The sequence below is a fragment of the Schistocerca serialis genome, chromosome 2 (genome assembly GCF_023864345.2).
Source record: "Schistocerca serialis cubense isolate TAMUIC-IGC-003099 chromosome 2, iqSchSeri2.2, whole genome shotgun sequence".
In the NCBI taxonomy this organism is placed as follows: domain Eukaryota; kingdom Metazoa; phylum Arthropoda; class Insecta; order Orthoptera; family Acrididae; genus Schistocerca; species Schistocerca serialis.
The window spans coordinates 271,035,337-271,055,665 of record NC_064639.1 but is presented as its reverse complement, the minus strand read 5'-3'; the positions used below and the strand labels follow the sequence as shown (position 1 = coordinate 271,055,665).

The 20,329-nt window shown below is 43.4% G+C and overlaps 2 non-coding genes across 2 annotated transcripts; one reads left to right on the top strand and one right to left on the bottom strand.

Moving 5' to 3' along the window:
- Window positions 1–8,561: 8,561 nt before the first annotated feature.
- On the bottom strand, window positions 8,562–8,636 carry Trnas-cga (transfer RNA serine (anticodon CGA)). Its single transcript has one exon. It is a non-coding gene; the product is annotated as a tRNA-Ser (tRNA).
- A 1,375-nt stretch (window positions 8,637–10,011) lies between these two features.
- Window positions 10,012–10,086, top strand: Trnas-cga (transfer RNA serine (anticodon CGA)). The gene has a single exon. It is a non-coding gene; the product is annotated as a tRNA-Ser (tRNA).
- Window positions 10,087–20,329: the final 10,243 nt, after the last annotated feature.

Sequence of the window (20,329 nt, the reverse complement as noted above, 5' to 3'; positions counted from 1 at the left end):
TATATTGACTAACAGCTGGTTTATGATACCTTGGTCTAACAAAGCCTGAAGTTGCTGTTTGACTTGATCTCTATAGACAAACGAAATGGAATAATGTTTTGCCTTAAATGTATCATGCGGTTTTAATTGGAATTCGTAAACAAAACTGGACATGCTTCTTGGTACATTTTTAAATACTTCAGAGTACTGTAAAAGAATATTCTGTAGCTGTTGGCGCTTATCGTCGGTCGAAGCTTTACATTTATTTACCTTTCTGTTCAGCGTCTGCACAACGTTGTAGTCAAATTCGTTAGGGATATTGTTACTACCGAAATACGTTTCTGTAAAACATGTTGTATGCCAATCAGTATTCTTAGATGCTGAAATGACCTCTACTCTGTTAATGCCTCGATCCTCAGCGATCAAATTATTCTGAAAAGTGACAGCTACTTGTTGCGTATCAGATTTCAGTATAAGCAATGACTTCTTAAAGATGATAACAGCATCATGTTTGACAAGGAAATCCATGCCAACGTTAACGTCGGTTGCTAAGAGGGAAAAGATCCTGAAATTAACATGAAATGTGTGATCAACAAATAGAAGAGATACGTGTGTTTGCAGTTTCACATCTACTCCCTTGCTGGGAATGCGCCTCGAACTTTCGTTTCACTAAGTGGAAAGGTAGCACAGGTATTGCCGGCCCTGCACTTTTGAAATGCTGTTTCATTTATCATTGTTACTGATGTCGATCACTGCAGAAGTTAAATACGAGCCAATTTTAATTTCAACTATGAGGTGAAAAATTTTCTTTTGAGTTCGGTGTCTGCCCCTAATGTCATCGAAAGTTATGACATTTTCCTAAACGGGATCATGAGTAGCAGAACGGTATTGTACATGGTCCGATTGAATAACGACGGTAGTTTCTAGTCATGCATTACAAGTAGGCTGATTGTTTGACAGCAGTTGCTTTGGTCTGCAGAATGCCGCGGTGAATGGAAAGGAACATTAGGTTCATTAAGAATGAACTGAGGCTGCCGAGGTTGATTCTGATGAAAGTTGCTGTTGCCGAAATTACCCTTACATTGGTGGTTATTCCCTTTACGTTTGTGGTGAAAATTACTTTGCAGATGATCGTTTCGATGTGATTGCGACCATTGGTTTTTGTGGGAGAAGTTATTCCCTTGCAGTTGCGTAAAACTACTGGGAAGCGGCGGCACACTGACGTCCGGTTGAGTTTGTAGACCGTGTTGCTGTTGAATATCACCCGGCTGTTGGGGCTGCGGCAAGAATTTCGGCGGGGAACTGTGACTGTTGGCGTCGGAATTCTGATGTTGTTGCTGCTGCTGAATGTACTGGTTACCAAAAGTTGTCTCTTGTTAAAATGTCCGAGAAAGTCATTATTGGAACCTTATCTTTTGTTTCTTTTGTTATGGAATGGGCGGGACTGCTCGTTGTGACCGAACGAGTTGTTACTTTGATTGTTGCTATTAAAGTCCTTATTGGCAAATGAGTAGTCCAATGCTGAATTTCTAACAGTTGCAGTAAATCCCTGAATGCTGAAATACTTTCATTTTGCTGTCCAGTTAGAAGGGAAACTCGTAATGAGCGCGGACGTTTTGAGATGTCTAATGGTATGAGCGCAGATTGGCTATACGGTTCGGTCAGGTACTGGTTTTGTTGGGCCGTATACTCAAAGAACTGGGTGATAGTGAGAAAACTGAATTGTTCGGAATTGGGTACCCTGATTCGCTGGTCTTTAATGCCTCGCTGAGTCGTTTCCGACCAATAATCAGATAGAAATGCATTTTGGAAGTCTTCCACGGAGTGGCATTGCCTTGCTATGAGTCTCATACGCATCGACGGTTCTCTCTCTAAAAAGCTACAGATAAATTCGAGCTTACGCCTCACTGCCCAGTTTGGAGGCAGTGAAAATTAAAATTGCTGCACCCAATCGAGGGGATGCACGTCCGTGCGGTTATTTCGAATTACCTTCAATTTCCTTCAGATAGGAAATGTTTATAGTCAAATCCTTCGTGTTGTAGATTTTGAGAAGGTACGGCGCCGTAAAAAAATTGATTGTGAGACGACTGGTTGGCATCAGTGACACGCACTCTTATTAGTCTACTCATATTATTGTTAGGCTGAAAAGTAGGTGACTGTTGCTGCTGCATGTTAGTCTGAAACTGATTACATGGAGAAAACTTTCTAATATGGGCTGCTTCCCGATGTAAACTATTAGTCTTCCTATGTAGCTAACTGTTATGGTTTAATTTTTGCTGCAGGGACTGATATTCCTGAGATTCAGCAAATGGAATGGGAGCTGTGTCGTCTGATTTATTTTCAGTTTGTTTTCAAGTGTTTCTAACCTTGCTGATAGCTCATCACATCTTTCCGTGAGGTTAAGAACGTTTGTGGAATTGTTTGTATCTAGCGGAATTGTTTGTATCTAGCGCCGACTTGCTTCTGCAGTCTGCGTGTAGTTTTGTTCATCTTTTTCAAATCAGCATTAATTGTGTCAGGGTCCTGTACCGGCATTTGTTCAAGACGGGAGCTTAACGACTCAATGTCATCTGTGCTCTTTTCTGTAATTTTCTGGATTCGTGAGTCAACAGTGGCTTTGAAATCGCTTACATCTGTCTGTATTTGGTTCTGTGATTGTTTTACTGTGCTAACCTCGTCTGTAGCGGAGTTTATGCCAGCGTCAACATGGATTGTTAGACTAGTGAGTAACTGCTGTTCTACTTCATGTTTTTGTACTGCAACTGACTGTAAAAACTGTTTGTTCTCCTCTGTGTGTTTACAGACAAAGTCTTTGTATCGCTTTTCTGAGGCCTCAGATCTAGGCGGTAAGAGACAGCGCGCTACCGCGTCCACTGTTCTGCGATTGCGTATAGACCGGAGAAGCAACCCCATTCACCGTATTGTACTGGGATCCGTGCATTCAGATTTTTAACGACTTTTCACCTTTCAGCAGTGTTTTCCTACGGCGGACAACGAATGTTGTGTGTCTTCAAGTTTAGAATTCTTGGTACATAATGTAAGTTACACATTCAGCAGTTACCCAAATAAATGACAATTAACTTCGAAAAAATGTCGTACAAACTACTGAGAATGTTCAGTACGAAAAAGAGAAGAAAAGGGTGGGAAGACGTTCAGTGGCCAGTGCTACTTAACTGTTGTTGCGGGAGAGAATAATATTTGTAGATCAGCTGGTTTTAGGGTTCAAGGTACTATTGTGGCGTAAACTGACGGGATAAAAGTCATGGTATAGCAAATGCACATATACAGATGACGGCAGGATCGTGTACACAAGATATAAGAGGACAGTGCATGGCGGAACTGTCATTTGTACTCAGATGACTCATGTAAAACCATTTTCGTGTTAACAAAACCATTTCCAGTGTTAACAGACAAGCAGTGTTGCGTGAAATAGTCAGAAATCAATGCGAGTCGTACTACGGAAGTATCGGTTAGGGCAATGCTGCAAAATTTAGTGTTAATGGGCTATGGCAGCAGATGACCTATGCGACTTCCTTTGCTAACAGCACATCTTCTGCGACGCCTCTGATGGGCAAGTGACCATATCAGGTGGATCACAGACAATTGCAAAACAGTGGCCTGGTCAAATGAGCCCCGATTTCAGTCGATAAGAGCTGGTGACAAGGTTCGAGTGTGGTACAGACCCGACGAAGCCATGGACCCAAGTTGTCAAGGCAATGTGCAAGCTGGTGATGGCTCCGGTGTGTGGGCTGTATTTTACATTGAATGGACCGGGTTTTCTGGTCCAGCTGAACCGATCTTGACTTGAAATGGTTAAGTTCGGCTACGTGAAGACAAGCTTCAGCCACTCATTGACATTATGTTCCGAAACAAAGATGAAATTGTCACCAGGCCTCAATTCTCCACGACTGTTTTGAAGTAACTGTTGACAGTTCGAGCGGATGCTTTGGCCACCCAGACCGCACGACATGAATCCCATCGAACATTTATGGGACATAATGGAATGGTCCTTCCATACACAAAATCATGCATAGGCAATACTTTCGCAATTATGGATGGCTATAGAGGCAATATGGCTCAATACTTCTGTTGGCGAAATAACCTCAGACTTCAAGAAGACAATCCCAAAGAAAGCAGGTGTTGACAGATGTGAAAATTACCGAACTATCAGTTTAATAAGCCACGGCTGGAAATTATTAACACGAATTCTTTACAGAAGAATGGAAAGACTGGTAGAAGCCGACCTCGGGGAAGACCAGTTTCGATTCCGTAGAAATATTGGAACACGTGAGGCAATACTGGTCCTACGACTTATCTTAGAAAACAGATCAAGGAAAGGCAAACCTACGTTTCTAGCATTTGTAGACTTAGAGAAAGCTTTTGACAATGTTGACTGAAATACTCTCTTTCAAATTCTGAAAGTGACAGGGGTCAAATACAGGGAGCGAAAGGCTATTTACAATTTGTACAGAAACCAGATGGCAGTTATAAGTGTCGAGGGGCATGAAAGGGAAGCAGTGGTTGGGAAGGAAGTGAGACAGGGTTGTAGCCTACCCCCGATGTTATTCAATCTGTATATTGAGCAAGCAATAAAGGAAACAAAAGAAAAGTTCGTAGCAGGAATTAAAATCCATAGAGAAGAAATAAAAACTTTGAGGTTCGCCGATGACATTGTAATTCTGTGAGAGACAGCAAAGGACCTGAAAGAGCAGCTGAACGGAATGAACAGTGTCTTGAAAGGTGGATATAAGATGAACATCAACAAAAGCAAAACGAGGATAATGGAATGTAGTCGAATTAAGTCGGGTGATGCTGCGAGATTTAGATTAGGAAATGAGTCGCTTAAAGTAGTAATTGAGTTTTCTATTTGGGGAGCAAAATAACTAATGATGGTCGAAGTAGAGAGGATATAAAATTTAGACTGGCAATGGCAAGGAAAGCGTTTCTGAAGAAGAGAAATTTGTTAACATCGAGTGTAGATTTAAGTGTCAGGAAGTCTTTTCTGAAATTATTTGTGTGGTGTGTAGCCATGTATGGAAGTGAAACGTGGACGATAAATAGTTTAGACAAAAAGATAATAGAAGCTTTAGAAATGTGGTATTACAGAGGGATGCTGAAGATGGGTAGATCACATAACTAATGAGGGGGTATTGACTAGAATTGGGGAGAAGAGAAATTTGTGGCACAACTTGGCTAGAAGAAGGGATCGGATGGTAGGCACCAATTTAGTATTGGAGGGCAGCATGGAGGGTAAAAATCGTAGAGGGAGACCAAGAGATGAATACACTAAGCAGATTCAGAAGGATGTAGGTTGCAGAAGGTACTGGGAGATGAAGAAGCTTGCACAGGATAGAGTAGCATGGAGAGCTGCATCAAACCAATATCTGGACTGAAGACCACAACAACAACAACATTTTTGCAGAAGACTTCCAACGGCTTGTAGAGTCCATGAAACATCGATTTGCTGCACTTTGCTGGATTAAAGGAGGTCCGACACGCCATTAGGAGGTATCCCATGACTTCTGTAAACTCAGTGTATTTCTTCCTGGTAACACCACACTACACTGATGTGGAACACTTTATCGTATGAATAATCAACTCGCCCTTGGCACTGCTGGACTGCACAGTTTAATGGATAGTCTTTATCTAAAACCTGTACGGAATCGTTATAAAAAAAAAAAAAAATATTACGTAAAATGTATTACATTCAGACTAATATTGCAGTAGCCTCTAGCTAATGTTATTTTCAGAAAGTTGACTGTGAAGAAAACATTCGTTTGTACAGCGTCTACGCAATAATCCGCGTATATGTATACGGAACAGAGAAAAATACGGTGAGATGATTGACAAGTTAAAGATTGGTACCTGTGGCACACACTAATAACATTCTGCGAATATCTGCTTTGTATAGATTAGGATCTTGTAACTCTAAAAAGTTAAATCAGTTGCCCTCATGAATGTTGTTTACTGAAGAGCAAATACGTTCGCAAATAATTTGGGTGCAACATTTGTCCCAGGCAGTCCACTGAACAAATCAGTATGTAAAACCCTCGTCCTCTTCGTGTGCATCAAGTGTTATGCATTTTTTGCCATCAGAGTTGGATGGGAAGAAAGATCTTTATAAGTTCAAAGTGTTTCCAAGTAAAACGGCTAATAAAAATTTTTCTTCCAGCCCGTAATCGTAACTACCGTTATTTAATAAATATTGATGAGCATTCGCCAATTACATCGTTGCTCTACTTGCATCCAGAGAACATATTGATCCAAATGACAGCGACTCTGTGTCTGTCTTTAAAATGCTTAATTGTGGTGCATTTGACCCAGATATGTAATTATTTATCGGCATGCCACTAAGTTTCGACGCAGTTCTAAAAGGGGCAGTCAAATGAAAACGAGGCAGATCGCAGAAACGTAACTTAACCATTCATTATTTCAAAAGTAATCGCCATGTCTGTCAATACATACATCGCACTGTGTGAAAAGACGCTGACTGCCTTCATGGATGTTTGCGGATGACTATGCAACCATGCTTGAAACCAAGCATACACCTCTTCCCCGAAGCAATCGATGGCAACGGATGTCTTTCGCTAGGACTCTTTCGCTAGGACTCTATAAATATGGAAAACGGATGGACAGACATTAGGATTGATTGGAGGATGTGTAATGGCTATCCGGCAACATGTGTCGCTGTTAAGAGTACACTACAGTTGTTTCCTCCATACAGTTTCGTTATCTCTTCATGCGATTTCCATAATTTTGGAGCCCTGAAGAAAGGCATTCATTGCCATCGATTTCTGCGGCCGAAGAGACGCAGAGCTTGGTGGAACCGTGGTTCCACAGGCAACCGTAAACTTTTTTTCCATTAAGGTATTAACCGTCTTGTCTGAAAGTGGTATAAATATATTAATAGTGGTGATGATTAGTTTTAAAATAATGAACAGCTTACTTAGGTTTTTATATAATTTTCATTTAACTTCCCATTATATTATCAGTTTCACGTTTTAGTGCCAACAAGGTATTCACAAATATCTCAAACATTATTATGGCAATCGAGAACTGGACACAGCAACATGTACTGCTTGTCGAAAATTTGATGTAGCTACAGAAGAACGTATTTTTTCTCAACTAACAGAGATTCCACCAGTATTTGTAAACACTGTGAGGAAGAGCCAAAAAAACTGTAGTGTCCTGCGGTCAGCAACGAAATAACTAACAGTCAATTTGAACACAGTTTATTACTATCAATGAAAAACTGCCTTCTTGAAGTACACTAAGTTTTAAACCCAATTACAACAAGAAATCCCCACAACTCTTGTGGAAACAAGACAAGATAAGGAAACAAGACAATGAATGAAAATATTGACCAAAAGATCAAAATCTATTCTACCATGACTAAGTATAACATGCTATTACAATGCTACGACGAGTGTATACCTTGCTAGGGTCGGCGTAAGTGCGGCTGGAGCTGTTCCGAGCAGTAGGCAGACACTGCCAGTCTGAGTGTCTGGGCTTGCTTATAAAGCTGGGTCAGCAGATAGCTACATGAGCCATATAAGTTCCGACAGGTCGACCCCTGTCACATGTTGTCTGGCGAAGTAGTTCAATGTTTATTTGGAAAGCCTGTTACTGTTTATAGCTGCTGGCAACGTTTCTCTCTGCACTACTGGTAGGAGGTCAGCAACCCATCTTGCGTGTCAGTTGTACAGGTCCTCTAACTACGTTTCTCCCCCTGTGAAAAAAAAATTCAGCACCACAAACGTCCATAGGAGCAGGGGCATCCTGGTCGACGTCCATGCGTTCATCGCAGAGCAGCGATGCAGCACAGGCAGCTAGTGTCAGAAACAGAGGCTGAGGCAGAGGCGGTAGTGGAGGTTCGAATCAGGGCAGCCAGCGATAGTCACCTTTAGATCCTCCACGGTGTCATGGTCCACCAAATGGGGCGGAGCTGGTTGACGTGCCGGCTGGTGGCGGAACCATCAGCCCACCGGAGAAACACCATCGCCCAGCCACAGAGCTTGGTGATGACTGCAGGCACCCAGTACGCCAATCGATGAGCGAAGATCTGCTCCCAGACCTCCTGCCCGACACGGAAGTACTGCGCCGGCGTGCAGGCAGGACTGTGAGAAGCAGAATGTATGACCGTGAAGCATCGCCACTGGACTTTTACTGGCATGGACGGCGGCGCAGTATGTTGCCAAAAAATGGACAACCTCCACCAGCAGGTGATAGCTAAGCAGCTTATCGAGCTGGGTCTGGAATGTCCACATGAAACGTTCTGCCCGGCTGTTTGACGCAGGTTGAAAAGGGCAGTCTGGACGAGGAAAATTCTACCGGCAGTACTGAATTGCTTAAACTTGGTTGAAGTAAATGGTGGATCATTATCTGTAACAATCGTTTTAGGAAGTCCCTCGACACCAAAGAGGCGCTGGAGAATTTTGATAGTTTTAGCAGAAGTGGTGTTCATCATGTGGGACACATAATGGTATCCCGACCTGGAGTTGACCAGTATGAGCCACTGGGAACCATGAAACGGCGATGTGAAATCCAAATGGAGATGAAACTTCCTGGCAGATTAAAACTGTGTGCCCGACCGAGAATCGAACTCGGGACCTTTGCCTTTCGCGGGCAAGTGCTCTACCAACTGAGCTACCGAAGCACGACTCACGCCCGGTACTCACAGCTTTACTTCTGCCAGTACCTCGTCTCCTACCTTCCAAACTTTACAGAAGCTCTCCTGCGAACCTTGCAGAACTAGCACTCCTGAAAGAAAGGATATAGCGGAGACATGGCTTAGCCACAGCCTAGGGGATGTTTCCAGAATGAGATTTTCACTCTGCAGCGGAGTGTGCGCTGATATGAAACTTCCTGGCAGATTAAAACTGTGTGCCCGACCGAGACTCGAACTCGGGACCTTTGCCTTTCGCGGGCAAGTGCTCTACCAACTGAGCTACCGAAGCACGACTCACGCCCGGTACTCACAGCTTTACTTCTGCCAGTACCTCGTCTCCTACCTTCCAAACTTTACAGAAGCTCTCCTGCGAACCTTGCAGAACTAGCAGTCCTGAAAGAAAGGATATAGCGGAGACATGGCTTAGCCACAGCCTGGGGGATGTTTCCAGAATGAGATTTTCACTCTGCAGCGGAGTGTGCGCTGATATGAAACTTCCTGGCAGATTAAAACTGTGTGCCCGACCGAGACTCGAACTCGGGACCTTTGCCTTTCGCGGGCAAGTGCTCTACCAACTGAGCTACCGAAGCACGACTCACGCCCGGTACTCACAGCTTTACTTCTGCCAGTACCTCGTCTCCTACCTTCCAAACATTACAGAAGCTCTCCTGCGAACCTTGCAGAACTAGCACTCCTGAAAGAAAGGATATAGCGGAGACATGGCTTAGCCACAGCCTGGGGGATGTTTCCAGAATGAGATTTTCACTCTGCAGCGGAGTGTGCGCTGATATGAAACTTCCTTTGCAAAGGTCCCGAGTTCGAGTCTCGGTCGGGCACACAGTTTTAATCTGCCAGGAAGTTTCATATCAGCGCACACTCCGCTGCAGAGTGAAAATCTCATTCTGGAAACATCCCCCAGGCTGTGGCTAAGCCATGTCTCCGCTATATCCTTTCTTTCAGGAGTGCTAGTTCTGCAAGGTTCGCAGGAGAGCTTCTGTAAAGTTTGGAAGGTAGGAGACGAGGTACTGGCAGAAGTAAAGCTGTGAGTACCGGGCGTGAGTCGTGCTTCGGTAGCTCAGTTGGTAGAGCACTTGCCCGCGAAAGGCAAAGGTCCCGAGTTCGAGTCTCGGTCGGGCACACAGTTTTAATCTGCCAGGAAGTTTCATATCAGCGCACACTCCGCTGCAGAGTGAAAATCTCATTCTGGAAACATCCCCCAGGCTGTGGCTAAGCCATGTCTCCGCTATATCCTTTCTTTCAGGAGTGCTAGTTCTGCAAGGTTCGCAGGAGAGCTTCTGTAAAGTTTGGAAGGTAGGAGACGAGGTACTGGCAGAAGTAAAGCTGTGAGTACCGGGCGTGAGTCGTGCTTCGGTAGCTCAGTTGGTAGAGCACTTGCCCTCGAAAGGCAAAGGTCCCGAGTTCGAGTCTCGGTCGGGCACACAGTTTTAATCTGCCAGGAAGTTTCATATCAGTGCACACTCCGCTGCAGAGTGAAAATCTCATTCCAAATGGAGATGTTCCCATGGAGCAGCCGCATCCAGCCACAAAAAGTACAGGCGAGGTTATGCTGCCTGGCGTGATAGGCATGTAGTGCAGGATGACACCAGGGAGGCAATGTCTTTACCCAAACCACGCCAATAAAGGTGTCGCCAGGCCAGCTGTTTGGTGAGGACGATGCCCCCAATGGCCTGGTTGGAGGAGATCGAGGACTTGGCGGCGCAGCGCATGTATTATGACCACCTGGGGAACACTGGGATCTCTTTGCAAAAGGATGGCGATTCTGTGGAAAAATAGACTGTGCTGATGATGCCAAAAATGCTGGTCCTCAGCATCATGGACTCTACAAAGGCTGGTAGGCTAAAACTCAGTAATGTGGCGGCGGAGAGCTTGCAGTGTCTGATCCTGAGCAGTGGCATGCCGGACTGTATCGGTATCCAATGGAAGCGCGTCCAGAGCTGCGTCCACGTCCAGTTCCACATGGAAACAAACCAAGGGTGAGCCATCAAACTCACAGTCTGCCGTGGCAGGCAGCCAGGACTGAAAATCTGCGTTGGTGTGCCGTTCAGAGGTGCAATAGACACTATCAAAGTCGAACATCACCAGAAAGAGCGCCCAACTCTGGAGGCAGAGGGCCATCCAGGTAGCACTGCCGCATCTGGGTGAAAGAATGAAACCACAGGTTTGTAGTCGTTCTGCAGAGTGAAATGACGACCATACACGAAATGGTGGAATTTCGTCAGGGCGAAAACCAGCTCTAATGTTTTCTTTTTAATTTGACTATATTTGGTTTGAGCATAGGTGAATTTTTTTGACGCCAAAGGTACCGGCCTCTCAACGCTGTCGACGACTTGGGAGAGGACTGCACCCAGGCCATAGTCGGAGGCATCGGGGGCGGCGATGAGAGGCAGAGGAGGATCGTAAGTGGCCTACAAGGAGGGCGGGAGAGTGCAGACTTGGGACATGTGGAAGCCTTCTCAATCGCTGTGTCCTACACCCAACGTGCACCATTGTGCAGTAACCCAATGAGGGGTGACGATGTCCTGGCGGCGTGGGGTATAAAACGCCCATAATAGTTGATTTGACGAAGGATAGATTTAATTGCTTCACATTGGTGGGAGGAGGCAGGTGATGAATCACCTCGAAATATTCCTTAGATGCGTGTGTGCCGCAGGCATCAATCGTGAGCCCGAGATAACCGACCTCTCCCGCAAAAAATCACACTTTTCCTTCTGGCAATGCAGTTACCATCAGAAAAAAGCCCCAAACAGCCGATCTAGCTTGTCCGCGAGGTCCACAGCGGATAAGCCACCGACGATGACTTCGTCTAGATAATTGGCCGCACCGGGCACCTGGCTTCTGAGGAATCCCAAATAACAGTAGAAAATTGCAGGGGGAGGCGGTTGTACTGGAAAAGGCCACACGGAGTATTGATGACTAGGATCTGCTGCCAATAAGCATCGCTCAAATCAATTTAGGCGTAAAAGGTCCTGCCCGCAAGAAGTGTGAGTATGTCATCCACTGACGGGAGAGGACATGCCTATCAAGATAGGCGTCGCCCAGCGGCTGTGCGAGGTGGCAAAAAGGATTCAGAGAGCAAAGGGAACCGGGCTGGCCTTATAAAAACGAGGAACAGCAGAGGGAAGAAGCTGAACATGCGCGGTAAAACCCTTCACCCATGGTGTGGAGGATGAGAACAACGTTTCGTATTTGCTGAGCAATGGGGCAAGGAGGGTATCCGATGAAGGAATCCTGCACTGATAAACCCAGACGGCCAAAAATGTCCACAAACAGAAGGTTAGTAGTGCCGGGGGATCCGACCACCAAAAACTGAGCGGTGGAGGAACGACTGTTGTAAGAGATTTTTGTGGAAAAAACGCCATCGACTGAGAGAGTGATTACTGAAACTGCACAAACGTTTCGTATTTGCTGAGCAATGGGGCAAAGAGGGTATCCGATGAAGGAATCCTGCACTGATAAACCCAGACGGCCACAAATGTCCACAAACAGAAGGTTAGTAGTGCCGGGGGATCCGACCACCAAAAACTAAGCGGTGGAGGAACGACTGTTGTAAGAGATTTTTGTGGAATAGACGCCATCGACTGAGAGAGTGATTACTGAAACTGCACAAGGTGCGAGCGTATGGGGATAAATCTAGTGAGCCCAAGCATTGGTACGTGGTACCCTACGCAATAGAAACAGATGATGCCATGTCAGTTTAGAAGACCACCAGAATATGTGCGATCTCCAAGGTGAGGAGAAAACAGGCACTTGACTGGGGAATGCTGATAATACTTTGCTGTCAATGGAATGCGAGGCTTCCAGGTATTGAGGTGACGATTGGTGAGAAGCCTGTGCGTCCGCAGGAAGCGCGGCATCTATGCAATGTTTCTGCAAAGCCTGAAACACCACGGCGATATGGCCCACTCAGCTGCAAACCAGGCATCTGGCTCGGCCTTCGTGAGTCCAGAAACAGTCCAGACAGGATGGAAGCCAGGTGAAAGACCTCCTGTCACGGAAAGGACAAATGGATCAACGAGACTGTTCAATCTCATGAATGATCGGCATCAAAATATCAGTTCGAAGACCCTCATCTGGTGCATGAAACACCACCATATCACGAATAAACCCAGAGGCATAAGACTGCTTGCATGCAACTTTGGCGCACTGGAATTTCCAGTCGCAGGAGAGACCCTGGAGCGTCGTAATCCAGTCCTGATTAGTCTGACCTGGTGACTTTCGACAAGGAAAGAAAGTCTGACAGGTGAAGGTGAAATGTATCTGTGCGTCAAAGTACTCAAAAAGGCAGCCCTTCATATGATAAATAAGAGATTGTGAGGGGACTGCTCATTGTTCAGTTGTTAAACTAAACGAAACACGTGTTGCTAAAAAAAAAAAAAAGGCCTGACTCTGATTTTCGTCTTGGATCCTATGTGCCAGTAAATGTTGTTCCAACCATTCGACATAATTTGACCATGGTTTAACAGATCTTCCGAGAGCTGTCAACATCGGTGGAGCCATGTGCAAAGTGTTCAGTTTACCTACAATGGAATCAACTCTATGAGCTACTTCTTGCCACGCTGGTGAGTGATGGCGAAGTTATGAACGCATGAGCGCTGCCTGAATCTGCTGTAGAGTTTCCACCAAGGATTGCAGTTCCTCACAGGGGGCCATCTCTTTCGAAAATGAAACCTTTATCCTCATCGCCAATAACTGTTGTGTACTGTGGTTGGTAGGAAAGAACTAACAGTCAATTTGAACTCACTTTATTATAATTAAAGAAAAAACACCTTCTTGGCATACACTAAGTTTCAAAAGCGAGAACAACAAGAAAACCCCACAACTCTTGTGGTGGCAGACTAGGTAAACAAGACAATGGAAGAAAATACTGACCAAAATCTACTCTACTAATAACAAAATATAACGTGCTACTACAATGCGACAGCGAGTCTATACAATGCTAGGGCTAGCACAAGTACTGGTCAGGGCTGTTTCTGGTGGTGGGTAAACACTGCCGGTCTGACTGTCTGGGCATGCTTATAAAGCCAGTTGGGTGGAGTGCTACATGCATCTTATGAGTTCCAATTGGTGGAATAGTATCACATGTTGTCTTGAGTAGTAGTTCCATGTTTATTTGGAAATCCTGTTATTGTTTATACCAGCTGGCGATGTCTCTCTCCAAGCTCCTGCAAGGAGGTCGGCAACCCGTCTTGCATGTCGGTTGTGCAGGCCCTCGAACTAATAAGGGGCCGCTACAACAAAAACGACTGTTCATGATGGTGTGTAGAATTTAGGAGTCTGGCGACATACCATGTGGTTTTCGGGAAAACATCATTCACACAATTCTGAAAATTGCAAGATCTGAAAAGAGTGAGAATTATCGCGCTGTCAGCATAACAGCCCACACATCCAAGCTGGTGACAGGGATAACTTCCAGAAGAATGGAAAATGAAATTGACATGTAAGATGACGATCAGTTGGGCGTTAGAAAAGGAAAAGGCAGCAGAGAGCTAGTTCTGACATAGCGGCTCACAGTGGAAGGAAGACTAAAGAAAAGTCAACACATATTCATAATATTTGTTGACCTGGAGAAAGCATTCGACTGCGTCAAAGTGTGCAATTTTTTCTAAATTGTAAAAAAAATAGGGGTAAGCTATTGGGAAACACCAGTAGTATTCAATATGTACAAGAACGAAGTGGGAACAATAAGACTAGAAGACCAGCAACGAAGTGCTCGGATTAAAAGTGGTATAATACAGGGATGCAGTCATTGGAGAAGCAACAACAGAAATAAAAGAAAAGGTCAAGACAGAGTACAGAACATAGATTGAGAGAAAATGAAAGAAAGACGAAAGTAATGAGAATTATCAGAAATGAGAACGGTGCAGAACTTAATATTAGGGTTGGTGATCACAAAGTAGATGAAGTCAAGGAATTCTGCTACATAGCAGCAAAAATGTTAAGTCCCATAGTGCTCGGAGCTATTTTCTTTTGTGTGTGACTTGTGATGGCCACCAAAAATGATTATCAATTTTAAGACGTTTTATTGTTCCTGACCGTTGATATACAGTGTTTCGTAAAGGAATCTGCACAAGGAAATAAAAAGGAGAAACCTTAGTTGATTAACTGTTAAATAGATTATTGTCATGTTGCTGTTGTAGCCACCAGCCAGAATGTTGGTTTGATGCAGTGATAGTCTCTCTTTTGCTAGCCTTCCTATGACTACATAACTGCTGCAGCCTGCAGCCATTTGAACCTTGTTGCTACTGTGAAGCCTTGGTCTTCCACAACAGTTTGTTCCCGACATTTCCCTCCATTACCAATTTAACTATTCCTTCATGTATTACGATGAGAACTCAAAGCCTCTTTTTATAACATAATGCTCTTTCCTGCCGCAATTCTAACGAGTGCACTAACTGTGCAGATGAGGCACACATTAATGTACAAAGTTACCTGATGCCTGTTGTACATGTGACTGCAGGGTTGCCAATATGTCTTTCTCTATTGCGCATATTGGTTCATCTTGCATACCTTCCTAGTCATAACCTTGTAAAATAATCAGCACTCTGATATGATTTGTCTAGCTGCATCAGGAAAGGAAATAAGTTCAACACTAAGTACATCATGTGGTTCTTTAAGAAAATATATGTACATGGGAGAGGCCACATTAAAATCGAAATGCCGGAACATGCGTTTACCTCAGCATGCTGACTATTCTGAGGTGGAGAAGAGACACAGTAGGTACATTGGAAGTGGAAACGTTAATATTTAATAGCGGTATTGATAGAATTTAAGAAAAACTCCCACTGATTCTGTACTCTGTTGCCCCTTAAGTTCCCTGATATGAAGAAATTAGGCACAGAGATGATGGCAGGAGAGTGATAAGTTGTGTGATGGTTGATCGTGTTAAAATACAGCACAATGCGATAATGGTTGTATGTTACAGTGTGCTGCGAGTGTAATCTAATTTGGTATAATGAACAGTTTAAATTGTAGGTGCTAAGCGAAAAAATACAAATATGCGTATGATAGCACGCTGACGGTCCGTAATCGACACATCACGAAACTTTCACATGCCAACAGCATTAAGCTGCCGAAACATACAATAAATCTGTACAGATAATAAATAATGTTTCAGATACATTTTTAGTAAAATAATACGTCGTTTTGACTAATAGCAACGTTATTATTGACAATTATCTTACAGCTACAAAATTGGCGGTCACACATTCAGCAAGACAGAAGAAGGGGAGATAGCGAGAAGGACTCTAAGGGGACTTCCTTCGAAAAATGCTTTAGCAACTAGAGTGACTGCAGTGAAGCATGTGGCAATGATATCGTCTTCTGTTTTATTGATAATTAATCAATGGTGGAACACTGTAACATATTTTCTTCGATAATGTGAGAGACTGGAAACCTTTTTATTATTCCGTTTACGAAAAATTCTTAGAATACGTTCTAAATGTTTTAGTCTTTGTGTTCGTACAATTTTGGAATCAGTGTCCTACTGTCTCTCTTTGTATTTGTCGCGTTTACTTACAAATATCTGTATTTCGTTTCCCATTGTTTAGTACAAAACAATGGGCACACATTGAAAAGGAGACGCGGAGCGTTGGTAAGACGCCGTATTAGTATTCGATTGTTAACATCCTGGTCTGGCAATATAGAGCTTGGTTTTCTTCCCGCCTTTCTTTAAACGAGACAGGGTTTGAAATATATCTTGGAAAATGCAATTCTCAAAGTAGATGAGTGTTTTTACTGTTAATACTAATCAAAACTAAAACCATTCCTGGCAAGAAAGTTACAACATTCGTGAGGAAGTTTTAGGATGGATAGGAATCAATATTTTCTGCGTCTAAGGTTTTCAGGATTGTGTCAGAACTATGTTATCCACTTAAAGATTGCAGGAAATACGACTAGGAGTCAATAACTTCGGTGAAGTACTGTGGTAGAAATGGTTCAACATTAGAGTAGAGTGTTATACCTTCTTCTACTTTTCAGACTTCCGCTTCGAGCCAGCTCTCTATTAGAAGTTTAATATATGTTCTTATTCCATGTTTAAATGATAGAATTCACTCTTTATGTGCAGTAGTCGTTTTCTGAAAATACGACACCAGCTCCGGAAAATTAAGGTTTTCCATATGTGAACACATGTTCCAAGGTAGAACGTGGGAACAAATATTCTATTACCTTTTAAAAGCGTTATAGTGTATTATATTGTCCTCTTTATTAAATTGTTGCTCTACATCTCTAATTACTAAGTAAAATCAAATGAAACAGAAGTATGATCAAAAACTAATTACAAATTAAATACGTTTTGAAGCGGAAAAAATTGGAAAGTAACTCGAATATCCATTTTAAAGCCAGTTATAACTGTTAAGACATTACAGAAACTTAGTTCATTTGCTGTTATCACATGTTCTATGGTAAGAGAGCTTTTTCTGATTCAGGGTACAAGATTGAACACGACCGACGAATTGTGACCTAACTGTCAATATGTTATATCATTAGTTCTAAAAATATATAGCAGTTTCTTCACAGTAACATTCTGAGCCTAATGAATTGATTACGTACTCTCGAAGGCAAAAAGTGACCCACCAAGAAATGATTAAACGACTAGCACGAAAATCCATCACTTAAGACGTTCATGTGCAAGCAAGAACATTGCAGCTTACCAGTTGCACTTCGGAAGTAACAGGCACCAGCAGAAGTTTTCGCACTGTTGTGATGACTACACGAGTGTAGCTCAAGAATCACACACCTACTAACAATGCGATTTGTTGGCTGCGCGCACTCCAACACTCCATTGTTGTTGATAGATCAGTCATGAATTCACGACAATGGTCAGCTGCAATGTAATTCTTAAAATTCTACGCTCAGTTATCCTAACGTGGAGAACCCCTGTAAATGATCGGACTGACGCCACCTGATCGGATTCATCTCATATTAAAGTACTTTTAAACTATGATACAAGACTAACGTCATTCTACACACATATACTTAACTATGATCGTAGCGAATGAAGACGACGTTCGGATGGCTGTCCTCATGTTGTAGCAGACAGCCTCATAATGTAACATAAAATCAACTGCAAGTATAACAAAACTGATTGCATTTGGAGGCATACAACCAGTAATATCAGTAGTAGCTTTCAACAAAAATATTTTCTAGCAAGCCAACATTTTAATTATTTAGGATGCGAAATCATATTTGAATACAGCCATGACATAGACCAAAAAGTAAATACATTTCCTTCCACATATGGAATGATCGTAAAAATTTAGCAGAACAAACCCAACAAACAAACCCCACTGAAGTTTTACAAAACCACAGCAGTAACAACTTACGGAAGTGAATCATGGGTAACAAGAAGGCGCCTAAACGTAGAATACAGAATCAAGGATGGATGGACATGTACAGCCAAACAGATGGATACAATTTCAGAAATATTGGATGATTTATTGAGAAGAAAGAAGTTCAGAGATTGATTAAGTGTACCTCTGGCCCATATGCAAGCAGTTAGTGAGGTGGCATTAATTGGCAGAGTTTTTCGACGTCCGTCTGAGGTATATCGTGCCATATTCTGTACAATTGCCGTCTTAGACTGTCAAAATCCCGAGCTGTTTTTAGGGCCTGCCTGTAATGCTCCAAAAGTTCTGAGTTGGGGAGAGGTACGGCGACCATGATGACCCGTGTAGGGTTTCGCAAGCACAAAGACAGATAGTAGAAACTCTCGCCGTGTGCGGGCGGGCATTATCTTTCTGAAATAAAAGCTCGGGATGGCTTGCCCTGAAAGTCAACAAAACTGGGCGTATAAATCGTCGACGTACCGCTGTGCTGCAAGGGTGCCGCCGATGACAACCGATGGGGTCCTGCAGTGAAACGAAATGGCAACCAAGACAGTAACTTCCAGCTGTTGGGCCATACGGCGAGCGACAGTCAGGTATGTGTCCCACCTGTGTCCGCGACGTCTCCAGTCACGTCTTCGCTTGTCATCAGCGCTCAGTTCGAAGCGGTACTCATCACTGAAGACAACTTTACTCATGTCAATGAGATTCCAGATGGAGTTGTTAAGACATAGGTTAAATCCACAATAGAAAACGTGAATGTTGCATACAGATCAAGGCATCCTAATTTGGTTCATTCATGCCGCATTACTTCCCAAATGTAAGAATTTTTTCTGTGCACAGAACGGGGTCTAAGACATCGATATATATTGTTTCAAAGATTCTTATTTTGTTCTGGAGACATAGTAGCCTGATACCATAGAGCGAGTGATATGTTTGTGTAGAGAATAGCTATTTACTTGTATCCAATTCTGACGCTGTGTGAGACTTCGTTATTTGCAACTGTTCATTACTGGGAATGGTAGTTTTCTTTTAAAAGGACTGATGCTTTTACAAAAGTTTCAACAGCTTAGACTAAACGCTGGGCTACTGAATTATGTAATACGTAGTGAAAACATACATAAGCGACACCCACCGCTATTTTCGTTGTGGCTATGTTACGGGCTGAGAGTGAAGGGTCACGTGATGACTATTGTCGTTTTCATGGTCTTTCTATGTCGTTTATGGCAGACTGTGAACGCCTTAACAGTTATGATTACGCAACCGTTCTGCATATGCAGACTTTCACCAGATTTCCTTTTCCCCTTCGTTTCCAGTTAAGATTCGAACTGAGGCATCCTTACTAAACGAATCTGGTACTATAGTGTAACCCTATTAGGGATGGATAGTATATATCGATGTGTGAAAACCACCCAATGCGTACTATCGATACTTCGAATTGAAAATATGTGGTTATAATCTCGGATATATGTGATATTCCGATTTCTTTTTTTATTTTTTTTCCTGTTCGAGTGGGAAAACCTAAATTCATATTCCTTTCGTTGTATTTAATCGGTTTCGGCACTCTGAGAGGTCATGGCACAGGCAGTTCAGCTACTAGTTTATTTCATGCATCACTTCAATCGAACCAATCTCTTGGCTAAATCCGCTTGTGTCAAACGAAAACGAAGGTAAGAAACAGAAACGAGAACCATACATTTTTCTGAATTTTGATAGTTCATTCATATTTACAGCAATGTGTGCTGGAATAAGCGTGTTAGTAAAGTACAACCGAATAACTAAATATTTTCGCCTCTAAAGGCAGTACTTAATGTCATCAGGTGATATATTATTCCTTCTGAACAGGTATCCGACTTCCGACCGATTTTCGTGCATCAGTTTTGGCCCGTCTGGTATGTCTTGATACAGTTGAGAGGTGGCATGAGCCCCCTCTCATATTTCTATCTTACGATTATCGTCTCTAATTGCATGCGGTGAAAAGTTGCTATTCCTTCACACGCCGACTTCCCACGCAGCGTCTCTCGTCACCCAGGTGGTCCGGTGACAGGCGGGCTCTGCGGATCTCGAGAGGGTTAAGCCGACGAGTGTGAGGGGGTCGAGTGAATGCTTTCCAGACGCCGACATTGTCAAGAGACACGCCCGCAGGGTCCTGAAGCAGCGGCTGGCCAGAGGTTCCGTTACTTCGCAGAAACTTAGCAAAAACACTTTCTGGCGGGCTACCAGCGAGGCGTGGGAATGACTTGTATACCCAGGCAGTTGTGGCGGGAAAATTCCCGCGCTTTCTGAAAAATAGTAACTGTGATTGGCTTGCCCAGGGCATAGCTCCGTGACGTAGCAA